Source organism: Pistacia vera, unplaced genomic scaffold, assembly GCF_008641045.1.
Source record: "Pistacia vera cultivar Batoury unplaced genomic scaffold, PisVer_v2 Contig355, whole genome shotgun sequence".
NCBI classification, from domain to species: domain Eukaryota; kingdom Viridiplantae; phylum Streptophyta; class Magnoliopsida; order Sapindales; family Anacardiaceae; genus Pistacia; species Pistacia vera.
In genome coordinates, this window is record NW_022196174.1 from 1 (window position 1) to 18055 (window position 18055).

Below are 18055 nucleotides of genomic sequence, written 5' to 3' on the forward strand. Positions count from 1 at the left end.
AATTCCTTAGAGAGATAAACACCATGTGACATCGGAAGAAATCCCTTCTTGGATTCTTCCATACTGAATCTTTTAAATACATTATCAATATAAGCACTCTGACTTAGGCCAAGCAACCTAAGAGATCTATCACGATAGATCTTTATTCCAAGGATGTAGGTTGCTTCCCCTAAGTCCTTCATGGAGAAGCACTTGGATAACCAAGTCTTTATCGACTGCAAATTCGGTATATCATTCCCGATCAGAAGTATGTCATCAACATACAACACTAGGAATACTACTTTTCTTGTAAACACAAGGCTCATCTTCATTCTTGATAAAACCGAATTCTTTTACGGCTTCATCAAAACGAATGTTCCAGCTCCTAGAAGCTTGCTTGAGTCCATATATAGATCTTTGCAACTTGCATACCCTATCAACTTGCCCATCAAGAACGAAACCATCAGGTTGTTTCATATACACATGCTCCTCAAGGTTTCCATTCAGGAAAGCTATTTTGACATCCATTTGCCAATCTCATAGTCATGATATGCAGCAATCGCAAGCATAATTCGGATGGATTTAATCATGGCAACCAGTGAAAAGGTTTTTTCATAGTCAATGCCATGAATTTGTTTGAAACCTTTGGCAACCAGTTGTTCTTTATAAGTATGCACCTTGCCATCCATGGTAGTCTTTTTCTTGAAGACCCATTTACACCCTATGGGTTTTACCCCTTCAGGTTGTACTAGAGACCACACTTGGTTCTGGTACATGGAGTCCATCTCAGATTTCATGGCTTCAAGCCATTTAACAGAATCTGGATCTGATATAGCATCTTCGTAGGTTCTGGGTTCATTGTCTTGGTAGACTAGTATGCCACCATGTTGAGTCACGAGATAACTGTATCTTTTGGGCTCATGGCGTACTCTCCCAGATCTACGTAGCTCATGTGCTACCTCAGGTGGTTCACTTTGATCCACAGTTTGTGGAGTAACCTCCTCTTGATGTTCAACCACTTCCTGTAGAACATCATCCCGTCCTTCGTCTAGTATATCTTGTGGTTCTAGAACTTCATCAAGTTCTACTTTTCTCCCACTAGTACTTCTTAGAAAATATTCATTTTCTAGGAAGACACCCGATCGAGCAACAAAAATTTTGTGCTCTTCTGGGCGGTAGAAATAGTATCCTTTGGTCTCCTTTAGATACCCCACAAATATACATTTACAGGATTTTGGGCCCAACTTGTTCGAAGTCAATTTCTTAACATAAGCTTTGCAACCCTAAATCTTTAGATAAGACAAGTTGGACTTTTGCCCACTCCATAGCTCATATGGAGTCTTATCTACAGACTTTGACAGCACACGGTTCAAAACGTGAGTCGCAGTCTCTAGGGCATAACCCCAAAATGATGCAGGTAAATCACTAAACTCATCATGGACCTAACCATGTCAAGTAAGGTCATGTTCCTCCTTTCAGACACTCTATTGTGTTAGGGTGTATAAGGCGGAGTGAGTTGTGATACTATCCCACATTCCTTCAGGTACTCTGAAAACCTTAAGCTTAAGTATTCACCTCCTCGATCTGACCGAAGAGCTTTAATACTTTTACCCAACATATTCTGTACTTCATCCCTAAATTCCTTGAATTTATCAAAGGCTTTAGATTTATGTCTCATAAGGTAGACATAACCATATCTACTGAAATCATCAGTAAATGTGATGAAGTATGAATATCCACCTCTAGTTTCAACTGTTAGTGGACCACATACATCACTATGAATGATGCCTAATAGCTCAGTAGCCCTTTCACCTTGTCCTGTGAAAGGAGACTTGGTCATCTTGCCTAACAGGCATGACTTGCATACCTCAAATGATTGAAAGTCAAAAGGGTCCAAAACTCCATCCCTTTGAAGTTTAGCAACGCGGGTCTTATTAACATGACACAATCTACAGTGCCAGAGATATGTCTGGTTTTGATCGCTACGTTTAGCTTTCTTGGTTTCAATGTTGAGAATATCTTTATTGTTTAAATCAAGAACATATAATCCGTTATATAACCTTGTAATTCCAAATAGAATACCATTCAAACTAAAGGACAACAATCCATTAGATATCTCAAAATGATATCCCATATTATCCAAAGCGGATACTGAAATAATATTTCTAGAAATAGAAGGTACGTGATAATAGTTATGTAGTTCCAATAACAAGCCCATAAGCAAAGATAAACAGTAAGTCCCTACAGCCAATGCAGCCACATGTGGTCCATTTCCAACTCGTAGGTCCATCTCTCCCTTGGCGAGCAGTCTACTTTGCCTTAGTCCCTACACATCAGTACAAATGTGAGTACCACAACCTGTGTGAATGACCCAAAATGTTGAGGGAGAGAAATTAATCTCAATCATAAAAATACCTGAAGTCGTAGCATTTGACTTCTTCTTGCTTATGAGGAAAGCCTTACAGTGTTTTCTCAAGTGGCCAAGCTTGCCACAAAAGAAGAAGACTACCTTGCCCTTCCCTATGCCACTCTTAGGACCAAGAGCAACTTGTCCTTTGAGCTTGGGCTTGGGTTTGTCCTTGGCCTTATCGTTGTTGTTACCTTTGCTTTACTGGCATCAACCAGTAAAACAGGCTTGGACTTTTTCAAGTCCTGCTCTGTAGTCCTTAGCATGTTCAAAAGTTCTGACAAGGTTTTCTCCATCGTGTTCATATTGAAATTCATTATGAACGGAGCATAAGAGTCAGGCAAGGATTGCAGAATTAAATCCATTTGTAATTCTACATCCAAGCCACATCCTAAAGTCTCAGGCCTCTCTATGTGCTCGATCATCTTGAGCACATGAGGACCAACTTGGGCTCCCTCAGTTAAACGACTCCCAAACAGTGCTTTCGACACCTTGTACCTCTCATGTTGAGCATTTGTTTCGAAAAGCTCCTTGAGGTGTAGAATAATGGAAGAAGCGTCCATATTCTCATGCTATTTTTGTAGCATAGGTGTCATCAATGCTAACATCAAGCATTGAACCGTATCAGCATCATCAAGAAACTTTTGATAAGTATCCTTTACTTCCTGAGTGGCATCAGGATTAGGCTCAGTCATGTATGGCTTTTTAAGGATATACAATTTCTTTTCTGACTTGAGTATAATCCAAAGATTACGATACTATGAGAAATTGGATCCATCCAACCTGTTTTCTTTCTCGATTATCGGTCGCAAGTTCATAATGCTAATTTTGGTGAATCTACAATTGTAGAAAAATAAAGTCATTATAAAGTTCATTATTATTTAATATGGTCTTTTATTAAAGGATGCTCCCATTATTTTACTCAAGTCAATAGCCCCCACTATTAACTGGGGAAAGCCCGTTGACTTTCCTAGTGGACTGAGATCCCATCCTGCCCATTTCAAACCTTCGCTTTGGCAAACAAGCCAAAATGAGTTGATTAGGTAGGCCAACAAACTTAACTCACACCAGTTGATAGCTTCTACTATCAACCTCAAATGTGAAAAAGCCGACAAGCCAATCACACAATCCAATGGCTCCAACCATTGTCCTTAAGTGCGATTCTCAGTATCAGTAGAGCGGACACTACATGTCACCACGTACACAACACACCTCCATATCAACATATTCTCCATGAAAATTCCTTACACTTTATTCCCCACTTTTCCTACTAATTAAGGGTAGAATGGTTAAATTGCCCTTAGGGAAGAAAATATCTAAAACTTAACAAACATTTTGGTTGGCACGTCGCCACGGCGAGGAAGCTTCTGTCGTCGTGGCGAAACCATCTAGCAGCTTCCCGTGGCTTCAACACCTCTTCGCCGCACCCCAGCAAAGCCTGGAACACTGAACTTCTTCTATTTCAATCAGTTTCAAGGCCAGTGTTCAACATATCACTCTAAGGCCAACCAAACAATAATACTAATGAATCAACTCAATAAAAGAGCAAAAGAAGAAGCATTAACTACGTACCTCAAGTGGGGCGTTACATTATCACTATTGCATTTAGCATATGCAATAAGCCTTTAAACCCCTAGGTCCCTCGAGTGGACAAGTTGTAGTCTCGCGAGGGTTTTCAGCGATGTTACCCACAAACATCTTACAAGTCCTAACACACAAATATACAAAATAAAAATTTCCTAGATTAAGCAATAAGTGTGTCTCATACAAAGCATACACATATAGCAAAAAGAATAAGCAATAATTACGCCCCCATCTAGGAACACCTTAAACATCAGTTTCGTCTTCATTCTCAACTCTCTCCGCACAGTCATAACACAAACCATCAATCCTAGCCTTAGAGATAATCTCATATGCAATTTCCATAAAGAAAACAAATTTTTGATCCCATAAATATGAAAACTTTAAAAACACAAACTCCATAGGCCTACTTTTCATATCACTCTCCACACATATATAACAAACGTACAACTTAAGATCATTAGGACTTCATTAAGCTTGTAACGTTAGGCTAGGGTATTGGGTTATGAAAGAACGTAAGGGATTCAAGCAATTAAGAGAAATAATCTTATAATTCAAAGAACACAGTCGCTCAAAACAACTTACTCTCTCAAACCCCTTTATTTTTTTCTTTTACTGCATCACTCTGCCTAATCATAATTGAATATGTACCCTTTTGATGATTCCTTTTATTTATTTATCTATTTTTTAAACACAAAACTTAGGAAGCAATGATATCACCAAATTTCCCCTTCCCACACAACAACCCCCAACAAATTCTTTCGCACATCTTCACAAAATTTTATAACAAAGCTCAAAGCCTCACACATTTTACTTTCATCAATTCAGAGTAAATCATCTTAAAAGAATATCAAAGGTAGGAAATGTGTAAAAGAGTTATATGGGGCAGGTTATTGCAGGTAAAAAGAAAGAAAAATCAAGGCTCAATGGGGTGACTAAGGATAATAACTTATAAGGTTGGCTTGAAAGACACAAATGGTCCAAAGATGGCCTAAGTCATTTATTTAATTATTCGTCGCTAGGATTTCACCTCAAGTGATCATCAAATAGGTTCTAGAATTTTAAAGACCTCACAAAAATAGTAGGAAGATTAAACACAAAACATCCCTAAATGCTAGAACCAACCAACCAAACAGACCACATCCCAAGAGTTTCAAATTGCAACAAAACCAACATCTAGAATAGTTCTTTGACTAGGGTAAAAATTGACCTCTTGATGAGATTCTAGGCCTAAATGAGTCCTTGGTTGTGCAAGGGTTGTTAGTAAACGACCCAGTTACGCAGCGGAAAAACAAAAACATAAACTCTATGGATCGTTCCTTACAACCAAGATCCAGGTACAAAAATCACAGTTTATATAAAATAATCAAATCTGCAAAAAAATTAATTCAAGGTTTAAGAAACCATACCCATGTTTGGAGGCTCCACCAATATTTTCTTTGAACGTGTTTGCTACCGATCCAAGTGTAGGATCGAACCGTAGAGGTCCACACGAAGAAAATCAACAAGAACCAAGGAGGGATTTGCTAGATCCTCCTTGGCCTTAAGAAATCAAGAAGAAAACAAAAGGTATTTGATTTTGGCAAAAACCAAAAACTGGCGCGGGAGAGTATTTGGGGCTGGAGGTTTCTCTCTTTTCAATGAAGAATGAAATAATAAAATAACACTTCCTTTTTCAACTAAAACCTTTTCTTTTATAGTGTTATTTTAGTTGCCCTATTCCCATATGGAATGGGCTTGGGCTCCAACCCAAACACCCCCAAATTTGCCAAACACTCCCAATTAGATATTTTAATTTAATTCATCATTATCTCAATTAAAATCAATTAATATATATATATATATTAACATTTAACAATAATGATAATATATTTAAATATGTGCGAACACACATTTAAACGTAATTTCACTTATTTAATTTTTCTAACAAATTAAATAAAGGCTACGACCTCAGCAAATTTAATTGCACTGTGAAATTACCAAAATACCCTTTCGCCTTAAAAGACGAAAACGCCCTTCTTTCTTCTTGGATCTTAAATTATCTTCTATGTGTGTGACCCATAGGCTCCTCATCATATCGGCAGTGTATAGTATCGCGATTAACACCAATTAATCGTCTCACTAATACACAGACCAAGATTGGCCCCTAGCAAGGCATCATGGCCACCCGATAGATTCGGATTCAGCAAAGTAGCTACCTGTCAACGATATGGTTACCGTACAATTCGATCCTTTCATCATACGTTATCTCGACGAGACGAAGGCATAGAAATAGTGTCAACCTTCGGTTACTCTCGATATTATGTATTCAGTTTCTGGACCAATGACCTGTATTATAATCCGGATAGAGCAACAACTCAATCCCACTATGGCCACAGTTTTAGTGTCATTGCCATATACCGAATTGCGCCGTGAGATAACTTCTCCCGTACCCGGGAGTGATGAATCCTCTGTCTATCCACCATAGTCTTGATACACTCCTTGATGCAGCCAATCACCACCGTATTGACAGCTCTGAAAAGAACTGTGTTAGGCTAGTGTCAAACTGCACCAATCTGTGCACAAGGTGCTCCGATGATCTCAAGTCTAAGGATCACATGCACCACCATTCGTTAGAGGATTCTTTCATAGACACTGGGGTTACCATCCATATGGAATCCTCTGGTGGGTCAGTCCAGTGAACTTGCTGCAGTATATCCACCTACAACAAGCACCCATGGGTTGCACCAGGTTGTCACCAAACAACCTTGACAAGTGAGATCAGTCACTGCCTTTCGACAAGGTCATTCAACACTATGATAGCCTTACCATATTATCTGTGCCCTTACTTCAGAATAATACTGGGGCTACGGACGTTTCTAGAATGGCCACCATATGTGCTCATAGGGTTCTCACTATCAAGATTTGAAACACTTGATACCCTCATCACAGTTCTACCATTCTAAGGACATATATCAATACATATTGCAATAATAATGATTTATGCGATATAGAATAAAATGTCTTTTATTATTGATTAATGAACATTATTACAAAGAGTCAATTCTACAATAATTGATTGGCTCTAGGGCATCTACTCTAACAATGGTTTCCATTGAAGAATCAAGAGGCCCAAGCTTTACAAAATGTGCACCAATCGGCCCAATCACCCAAGGAGGTTTCCATTGAAGAATCAAGAAGCCCAAGCTTTACAAAGTGTGCACCAATCGGCCCAATCACTCAAGGAGGTCCACAAGCTTGCCCATGGAGTGTTAAAGGTCCAAGACATTTCTCAAGGCCTTTTTGTTCGCCCAAACTGTGGGCATCAAGTGTGGAGAGGTTTATTTGGCCCAAGCCCAATCAATGGATGTTATTTGATTCAAAAAGATGAAGGCTAGCTAAGCTAATTAAAGTTAGGGACATAGATCCTAAAATTGAGGGAGTGGTTGTACTATTGCATTAAATGGATATGGCCTTATGTTTTGAATTTGGGGTGGGGAATTAAGCCCTTATTTTATGTGTAATATTTTGCAATATCTTATAAAAGGCATTTCCTCATATTTGTAATGCCTATATAAAGGCAACACTCTCATTTTTGAAACGCCTAGTGAATGAATATGTTGAATAGTATTTCAATGGAGATTGAATCTTCTTGCATTCCCTTTATCCAAGTTTCAGCCTAAGCTTGGTGGTGGATTAATTCAAGCCGATGGAGTCTCTTTTAAGCTTGAATGTTCCTTGGCCATTTATCCTAGTAAGTTATTGGTATTTTGGTTCCCATTTTCCCATTCTTGGTTTGCCTTGTGTGTGTGCAATCCTTGCTCCAATTTGTGGGTTGTCTAGGTTGGTTAATTTTTGGAGATTGTTAGCATGTTAAGATTGATGATTTAAGGTGTTAAAAGAGATTAAGAGTGCTTGTTTTTGTCTTGGCCAAATGTGTGTTGGTTGAAGCCTGTGTGTTTTTTTAGATGCTAGAATGTTGTGTGTATGGATCAGATGAGATGAAATAGGAATTGGAGACTTGATTTCATATCACCTCTCATTTAAGCTTGAATGTTCCTTGGTCATTTATCCTAGTAAGTAATTTGTATTTTGGTTCCCATTTTCCCATCTTGGTTTGGCTTGTGTGTGTGTAATCCTTGCTCCAATTTGTGGCTTGTCTTGGTTTTTTAATCTTTGGAGATTGTTACCATGTTAAGATTGATGATTTAAGGTGTTAAAAGAGATTGACACAGTAGTACTATTCATAAGAGAAATTTTGGTTGAATTAGGAGTGCTGCGAGTACCCGTTTCGAAGAAAACGAAATTCTGAGCAAGACTAGAAACAAACTTTCTAGCCCCACCCTCTCGTTCTCAAATTCGATCATTTAATACTGTTTTTGGAAAATTTTAGTTTCTATCAAGAATTTTTTTTTCAATTAGTTTTTATTTATTTAGGCTTAATTTGGTGATTTTAGTGGTTTATGACTCGATCCAATTCTACAGGAGAGTTGGAATTTGATCTAGAAATTGAACGCAGTTTACAGAGGTTGTGAAAAGAGGCACGTCAAGCAAGTTCTTCATCTCTTGGTCTCAATATAGCCCTTGGTTCAGCATCCCACAGTTCATCCAATGATCCAGATTCAGAAATAGAAGAGATGGCTACTGGCAGAACATTAAAGGAGTTGGCTACCCCTGATTTTAATCAACAGCCTTTGTGTATTCAGTACCCTACTTTAGATGTTACTTTTGAACTTAAGTCTGGTCTAATTCACTTGTTGCCTACATTTTGTGGTTGTGTAGGTGAAGATCCAAATAAACATCTAAAAGAGTTCCATGTAGTCTGTTCAAGCATGAAACCGACTAGGGTGACAGAGGAGCAAATTAAGTTGTGAGCTTTCCCTTTGTCATTGGGGGATGATGCAAAGGATTGGCTCTATTATCTACCATCGGGGACAGTCACAACATGGAACGAGATGAAAAGGCTATTTTTAGAAAGATATTTCCCAGCCTCCAGAGCTGCCACCATCAGGAAAGAGATATGTGGTATAAGGCAATATAATGGAGAGACATTGTATGAATATTGGGAGCGATTCAAGAAGCTATGTGCAAGCTATCCTCACCACCAGATAAGTGATCAATTGTTAATTCAGTATCTCTATAAAGGATTGTTGCCTATGGGAAGAAACATGATAGATGCAACAAGTGAAGGTGCGTTGGTGGATAAAACTCCTAAAGCTGCCAAACATTTAATCTCAAACATGGCTTCAAATTCCCAACGGTTTGGTACAAGACATGATGCACCACCCAAAAGGGTGAATGAGGTAAGTATATCTTCCATTGAGCAACAACTGTCTTGTAACGCCCCACTTGAGGTATGTAGTTAAGATTTGTTGTATTGCTTGAATGTTTGTTGTTCTACCCTTAATTGAGTTTGTATGTTGTTATTTTTGGTTGGTTGGCCTTTGGTTGAATGTATGAGTTGAGTTGATGGAGTGTTTGCCCTGAAATTGGTAGAAACTTGGAGAATTTCTAAATTATAGTCTTCGCCGTGGAGACATCGGCTCTGTAATTTTTCGCCGGGGCTACGGAACTTTCTTCGCCGCAGCGACGGGATGGCAGAAAAGTTTATTGAGGTTTCTAGAGAATTCTCCATAGGGGTAAAATGACCTTTCTACCCTTAATTAGCAGGAAAAGTGGGGAGTAAAATGTAAGGAAATTTCATGGAGAATGTGTTGGAGTTGGGGGTGTGATTGCAAGGAATTAAAGGAGAAGGATGGAATTTCCAAGAAAGAGTAAGGGCAAAATGGGAATGATGGTATGTAAGTTGAGTTAAAAAGGGTTTAAGTGTTGAATGCCCTTCATTCTTCACCATCTCCACCGCCATTCTCATTGCCTAATTTCTCTCAATTCTCTACTCAATCTTCCAAGATTTTCTAAGGACTTTTGGGGTAGTTTTTAGTAGAGATTTAATCTAAAGTATCCTAAGGTAAGGATTCTTGCTTTAGATGAGAATTTTGCTTATAATTTGTGGAAGTCTTATGTTATTATTGCTTAAAGTTGTAGAGAGAAGACAAGACAACAAGGGGAAGGAAAAGTGCTAGAGAAGTTATTTACCCACAAGGTAAGTAAATCCAACCTAAGTTGAGATTTAAGAATTCATTTGAGTAGAGATTTGTGTATGTATGTGTATAAATTATACTTGTTGAGAAATTGAGATGAGATGAGTAGTTATTTATGATTATTGAACATGTTTGAGTATGAGAAGTGTTGAGCTTCTATGATGTTGAGTTAGGCTGATAGAAGTTAGAGAGAGTTTTGAGCAAACCCTATGGGAGTGAGTTTATTTGACAGGAATCTAGAGAGTATGAGAGAGTTTCTCCTATTTGTGGGTGATTAAAGAGAGGAGAAGAGTTATAGTTAAAGTAGAGTTTTATATGCACATGAGTTGTATGATGAAATGCTTGAGAAAGGCATGAGTAAGAGTAGAGAACCTTAATTATTGCTACATGGCATGATTGCATTTCATGAGTGCATTAATGAGCATGAATCATCCATATGCATTAATTAGGCATTAGAGAAAGAGTAGAGTACTTTGAGTGTGAGCTTCGCTAAAAGAAAAGAGAAAAGAGAGTAGAGTAGGTTATGGGATGGGGAACCCGTGAGTAATGGGTAGAGTATTCTCACATGTACGCCGCAAAGAGAGAGAGCGGCTTGAGTATGAGAGAGAAAAGTGGTGTAGCCCGTGAGAGTGCATGTGGATGAGGGCTATACCGAGAGTACCCAAGAGAGAGATTATACACTCACATGGCCTAGGGTTCCGAATCCATCGTAACCGAGTCCGATCGGTTGAGAATGAGTAAAAGTCACAGAGAGCAGGAGCGAGTCCCGGCCATGCCTCCAGTAAGATGGGGCCGTGACTTACAAAAGAGAGTTAGTAGAAAGAGAAAACGGAGAAAAACATAGAAGAAAGAGTAAATAAGAATTGTAAGGAAAGAATTAGAGTGATAGAGTTACGGGGATAAATGAGTAGAGGGTTTACTTACTGAGCATTATTTGTGCTCACTCCGTTGTCTTTCTATGTTTTTGCAGGATCTAGGTGAGGACACGGTCGGATGGACGTCGGCACGCAAGGAGGAATGGCTACACTGTCCACATAGTTTTTGATAGATTTTGTACATGATACTAACTTTTTGTAAAGAATGTATTGTTTAATAAAAAATAAAAAATAAAATTTGGGCCCAACTATTTATGTTATGATACATGTATTTTATTATGTATATTTTACGAGCATATGAACAGAAAGTAGTTATTACCTTTTTGGTATCAGAGCCGAGATTTTGGCATTTGACAGTATACCATTCTCATCGCCACAACGTCCGATAGTCGACTGTGTAAGTTAATTCCTTCCTTACATTAAGTGTTCTCTTGAATTGATCAAGTATAATTGTTTTGTAGATGAGGCGTAGTAACAGGAAGAAGGGTTAGAATGTGATGAACGAGGGAGAATCCTCAAACCCATCAGAACCAACTCCCCCTACTCTTGATGAGATGAGGATCCGAACTATTGTACAGCAGGTGTTAGCTGAGAGTCAGAGGAGAGCTGTACAGGAAGGAATCAAGACCCCTAGTAGAGTACCGACCACAAGACGAGAGACAGAAGGGCCGGTACCTCAAACAGTATAGAGTCAAGTTGATCTGATTCAAGGGCTTGCAAACTAGCACCAGCCGCAAGAGTTTAGGGGTACTAGGTATAGCAGAGGAGTGGTTTAAGTCCGTAGAGCGGACGGCGGCATTGTTTCCTACGAATGATAGAGAGAGGATCAGATATGCTAGTTTCTTATTTCGAAGAGATGCCGAATTTGGTGGGAATTAATGGAGAAGACTCATGATATGGCCTCGATGACTTGGGAGGAATTCAGAAGATTGTATGAGGCCGAGTACCGAACAGAAGACCGAATACATGAGAAAGTCCAAGAGTTTATTAATCTGAAGCAGGTGACTAGCACTGTGAAAGAATATTTAGTAAGATTCAATTCTCTTGCTCGCTTTGCACCCAGAATAGTGTATACATCGGAGTTAAGGAGTGACAAGTTTGTGCAAGGCTTGAGATCAGATATAACTCGAGACGTAATGATAGGAGCCGAGCCCCCTCATACCTATAGTGACGCTTTAACACGGGCTTTAAAGGCAGAGATTTATGTAAACAAATACATTGCAGAAGGGTTATCTTCATCGGTGCCCAGTGAACCATCCACCACCTCATAGAGAGAGAGAGTTGAGCCTACAAGAAATAGAGAAGGAAGGGTCAAAAAGAAGTTCCAACCCAGAAAGAATAGAAGAGATTGGAAAAAGAAACGACTCATGACATAAGGGTTTCCCCCTTGTGCTAAATGCGGGAGGAACCATTCAAGAAAGTGTTTGAGGGACAGAAATGTGTGTTACAGGTGCCGACAGTCAGGGCATCTGATGAGGGATTGTAGAGCTCCTCTCCCCCCGGCAGCTCAGACCCCTAGAGGTACAAATGCCAGAGTATTTATAGTGGCACAGGGTGAAGCCGAGGCCAGTCCATCAGCCATAACTGGTCAGTTGTTATTCCATGCTGTTCCTTTATATGCTTTAATTGATTCTGGAGCTACTCATTCTTTTATATCTCATGGGATGATAGAGAGATTGAGTTTGAAACCTACTAGAGTAAGTCAACCCATTAAGATAGAGTTACCTAATGAGGTGAGTGTGTTAACTCGAGAGGTGTTATTAGAAGAGTCCGTAGTGATCCAGGGTCGAGGATTAGCAGTTGACTTGATAGTTTTTTATATGCTCGACTTTGATGTGATATTAGGCATGGATTTCCTAGGGAGATATGGAGTAGAAATTGATTGCCGGAAGAAGAAGGCAAGATTTAATCTCGATAATGGAGATAAATTTAGCTTTGGAGAGGCCATCAGTTGAGCATGTTGATTAGCAGTGTGAAGGCTAGAAAGATGTTGAGAAAGGGGTGTTCGGGATACATTGCTCATGTAGTACAGAGTGGTGATGTTCCACAGTTAGAAATTTAGAGGGTGCCGGTAGTTCAAGAATTTTTAGATGTGTTTCCAGAAGACTTACCAGGTTTGCCACCGAAAATAGAGGTTGAGTTTAGTATTGAACTAGCACCAAGAATAGCACCCATATCTAAAGCCCCTTACCGAATGGCCCCAGCAAAGCTTCAGGAATTAAAGAAGCAACTTCAAGAGCTTTTTGATAAAGGCTTTATCCGAGCAAGTCATTCTCCTTGGGGAGCTCCAATTTTGTTTGTAAAGAAGAAAGACGGGTCACTACGAATGTGCATTGATTACAGAGAGTTGAATAAGGTGACAGTGAAGAATAAGTACCCGTTACCTCGGATAGATGATTTGTTTGATCAGTTGAAGGGAGCAGCAGTATTCTCTAAAATTGATTTGAGGTCAGGGTACCATCAGGTAAGAGTGGCCAAGCAGGATATAGCTAAGACTACTTTCCGTACAAGGTATGGGCATTATGAGTTTGTAGTAATGTCGTTTGGCTTGACTAATGCCCTAGCAGTTTTTATGGATTTGATGAACTGGGCATTCCATGACTGTTTGGATAAGTTTATAGTGGTGTTCATTAATGATATCCTGGTTTATTCTAAGTCAAAAGAGGAGCATGAGGAACACTTGAGAATGGTGCTACAACGGTTGAGGGAAAAGCAGTTGTATGCTAAATTTTCTAAGTGTGAGTTTTGGCTCAAACAAGTAATATTTCAGGGCCATACAGTGTCTAAGGAAGGGATTTCAGTAGATCCGAGTATGGTGAAAGCAATCCTTGAGTGGCAGAGGCCGAAGACAGTAAAAGAGGTCAGAAGTTTCTTAGGCCTAGCAGGTTACTACAGATGATTTGTTGAAGGGTTCACCCAATTGGCTAAACCATTGACAGCTCTTACCAAACAGAAGACTCCTTTTGTATGGTCGGAAGCTTGCGAGGAGAGCTTTCAGGAGTTGAAGAAGAGGTTAACAACAGCTCCCGTGTTGGTGTTACCTTGCCAATGTGCGAGAAGTTCAATCTTTTCTTGGCCATGCAGGTTTCTATCGGTGATTTATCAAGGACTTTTCAAAGATCGCATGGCCCTTATGCAGATTGTTACAAAAAGATGTGGTTTTTCAGTTTGATGAGCAGTGTAAGGAGGCATTTGACAAGTTGAAAACATTATTGACGACAACACCAGTGATACAACCACCTAATTGGGATCTACCTTTCGAAATTATGTGTGATGCGAGCAACTACGCATTAGGTGTTGTCTTGGGTCAAAGAGTTGGCAGAGCTTGTCTATTTATTATGCATCCAAGACCTTTAATGGCGCCCAGCTCAATTATTCTACGACTGAAAAAGAACTTTTATCTGTTGTTTTTGCTTTAGAAAAATTTCGGTCATATTTGTTGGATGCTAAAGTCATTGTTTTTCTGATCATGTAGCTCTTAGGTACTTGCTCACGAAGAATAAGGCAAAACCAAGGCTAATTAGATGGATTCTTCTACTCTAGGAACTTAATTTGGAGATTAAAGATAAAAAGGGAGCAGAGAATGTTGTAGCAGACTACCTTTGCTGTTTGGTTCGTGACGAAGATCAGCTCCCTTTGCTAGAAACATTTCCAGATGAGCAATTGTTTTCCATTGAAATGGCGTCACCATGGTATGCAGATATTGTAAATTTTTTAGTTACTAACGTGTTGCCAAAAGATTTGACTATAGCTCAAAAGGACAAAATTAAGAGTGATGCTAAGTATTATGCCTGGGACGATCCATATCTGTGGAAGCATTGTGCTGACCAAGTGATAAGAAGGTGCATTCCTGAACATGAATTTATTCCTATTTTAACCTTCTGTCATACCTATGCATATGGAGGACATTTTGGACCACAGAGGACAGCTCGTAAGGTATTATAATATGGTTTTTATTGGCCATCATTGTTCAAGGATGCCTACATGTTCTGTAAGTCATGTGATAATTGCCAAAGAGTAGGAAACTTTTCTCGTAGAGATCAAATGCCACAATCTCCTATATTAATTGTTGAAATTTTTTATGTCTGGGGCATTGATTTTATGGGTCCATTTCCTGTTTCCTTTGGTAATGTTTATATTCTTTTAGCTGTTGATTATGTCCCCAAATGGGTGGAGGTGAAAGCCACCAGAACTGACACTTCAAAGGTTGTTGCAGATTTTGTTAAAACTAACATTTTTGTTAGGTTTGGGATACCAAGGGTCAATCAGTGATAAGGGCACACATTTTTGCAACAAGACAATGGAGGCATTGCTTTAGAAATACCATGTCACACACAAGGTCTCCACATCGTACCACCCACAAACCAATGGCCAAGCTGAGGTGTCAAACAGAGAGATCAAGTCAATTTTGGAAAAGACAGTGAACCCAAATAGGAAGGATTGGTGTTTGAGATTAGATGATGCATTATGGGCATACAGAACAGCATATAAGACACCTATTGGCATGTCCTCATACAGATTAGTGTTCGGTAAGCCGTGTCATCTTCCAGTGGAATTAGAGCACAAGGCATATTGGGCAATCAAGCATTGCAATATGGAAATGAAGGAAGCTGGCGTTAACAGGAAGTTGCAATTGCAAGAACTTGAGGAGTTGAGGAATGATGCCTACAAGAGTTCACACATCTACAAAGCAAAGACTAAGGCCTTTTCATGACAAGATGATCTCAAGGAAGAATTTTTCTGTTGGACAGAGAGTCCTTCTTTTTCATTTAAGGCTGAAGTTATTTCCTGGTAAGTTATGTTCTCGTTGGGTGGGACCTTTTATTGTGACTAATGTTTTTCATCATGGTGTAGTAGAAATCCAAAGTTTGAAAACAAACAAGGTGTTTAAGGTCAATGGACATAGGCTTAAGCCTTACTATGAAGGGTTCCAAGTTTGCAATATTGAGGAGGTGGGATTGGAGGAGTTGATACATGAGTAGTGATGACCATGAAGAGAGTCAGGCTAACGACTTTGACCAAAGGCGCTGCTTGGGAGGCAACCCAAGAATTCAGATTTGATTTTCTTTTCCTTTGAATTTAGTTTTTTTATTTGCCATATTTTTTTTTTTTTTGTTTTATTTGTTTTATTTACCTGTCTCTACATTTGGGTTTTACATTGGGGACAATGTAAGTTTTAAGTGTGGGGGAGAAGTTAGGCTTTAGGTGTATGTTATGTTTGTTTTAAAAAAGAAAAAAAAAAAAAAAAAGGAGTTTTTGTTTTTAGGAAGGTTTATGCTTTAAGTCATGTCTTTGAACGTCTAGTGATGCATGAAATAGTAACTTGACTTTGTTATTGAGCATATTCCTTGACTTAGGATGTTAGCAATATTTCATAAAATGAGTTAATCAGATTTAAATCTTTGTAGTTTTGAAACAATATGTCTTGATAAGTTGTGTGAACTTGGTGACGAAGCATGATTGAGGAGTGTATAACAACCCTTAAAAAAAAAAAAAAAAAAAATTCCCTTAAGCTAGTCCTAAATTTGGGTTTAAGCAAATAGGAAAAAAAAAAAAAAGGTATGTGATGAGTCGAAATGGAGCGTAAAACGCATTCACTCATAAACGCAACCATGAAATGAGATGGAGCATAAAATGCACTCATTTTTTTCAAAACAGAAAAATGAAAAAAATATATATCCCTAGTTTGCGACCCAATTTGTAGTAGTAAAGACAAACAGTTGAGGAAAATGTTGAGAGGTGAGTTGTACATGAATTGGTTGTGATTAGTTTCCTTGTTTGCATTGACTGATTGAGAGTAATTGTGGAAAATGATGAAGAGATGCGAATGTCATTAACTCTACTTTACTTTATCTTTGTTGCTTCCTAAGTTAGGTATGAATATGCATGGATTAAATATTGTTACTTATGTTATGCATCATGATGGTGTTCTTGATATGACTGGAGTGTAGTTTTTTTTAGTGTTTGAATTAGTTTGCCCGAGGACGTGCAAAAGCTAAGTTTGGGGGAATTATGATAAGAGTGTAATTTATATATTTTTTATTCCTTCTATATTATGTTTTTGTTATGTTTTATGCCTAGTTGAGCTGATTAGAGTTTAATATTTGGATAGACTTTAAGAAATAATTGAGAAAAGATTAGGAAATTCCAAAGTTTTTGTTATTCTGACTAGTGCTGCGTTTTTCAGGTTTTTCATGGAGTCAGATTTCTCGATTGCAAAAGTGTTCTTCATAAAAATTAAAGTAGACGAATCAAGAATTCCAGAAAGGTATTATGGGCGAGAATCCGAGTTCGTTTGGGCCCTCATTAGTTGTTGCAAAACCGGACCTGGAATCTTATTCGCGGAAGGATTTTCTGGCTGAGTATTGAGTCTTCGAATGGGCCTAACTGGAGCTTCAGATATCGAAAGCAGGTGATTCAAGAGCCCAAATTCATCTACACATCCAGGAATACAACTTTTATGAAGTGACCAAGCCTAGAAGAGTTCTTTTACATTGTGAGAATCCTAGTGCAAGCTGGATTACGAATTTTGTTTTCATATCTGATAGGATTTTGACAGTTTTGGAAATCTATCGTTTAGCAAAGATCTAGGAAAGTAATTTCCATTTCTCATGGGAGAGAATTAAGGGAAAAAAACACATTATTTATTTAGGAGTTCTTAGGTTAAATGGGGGGAGAGAACAGCAGAGAGTTTAGTTTTTAGTTTTTTTTTACTTTCTACGTCAAGATGTGCGGCTGGTCTTTCTTTAGTTCAAGGGGATTTTGAAGCCTGAATTCATGTTGTTAGTGTAACTTAACTTCAGTAACATTGTTCTCAATCTCGTTTTTATTGGAATTGTTAATGTTGTTCTGTTTTAATTGTTTATAATTTTCTGTTTGGGTGATTTAGTAATGGCCTGCTGAATTGTTTAATCGAAATTTTATCTGTTAGAATTAGGAAGTGTGATACGTAATTGTCCTCTTTCTATTCAATGAGTAACACATGATGACAGATGATTATGAACAAGTTTTCAATCTGTAACCTTGAATAACATAACCTAAGTTTAATAATCCGATCTTGTGTGATTGTTGCTTGGATTGATCTATTTTCCTAGTGCTTAAGGCTGCCATTGAATTAAATTTAGAGAGCTTAT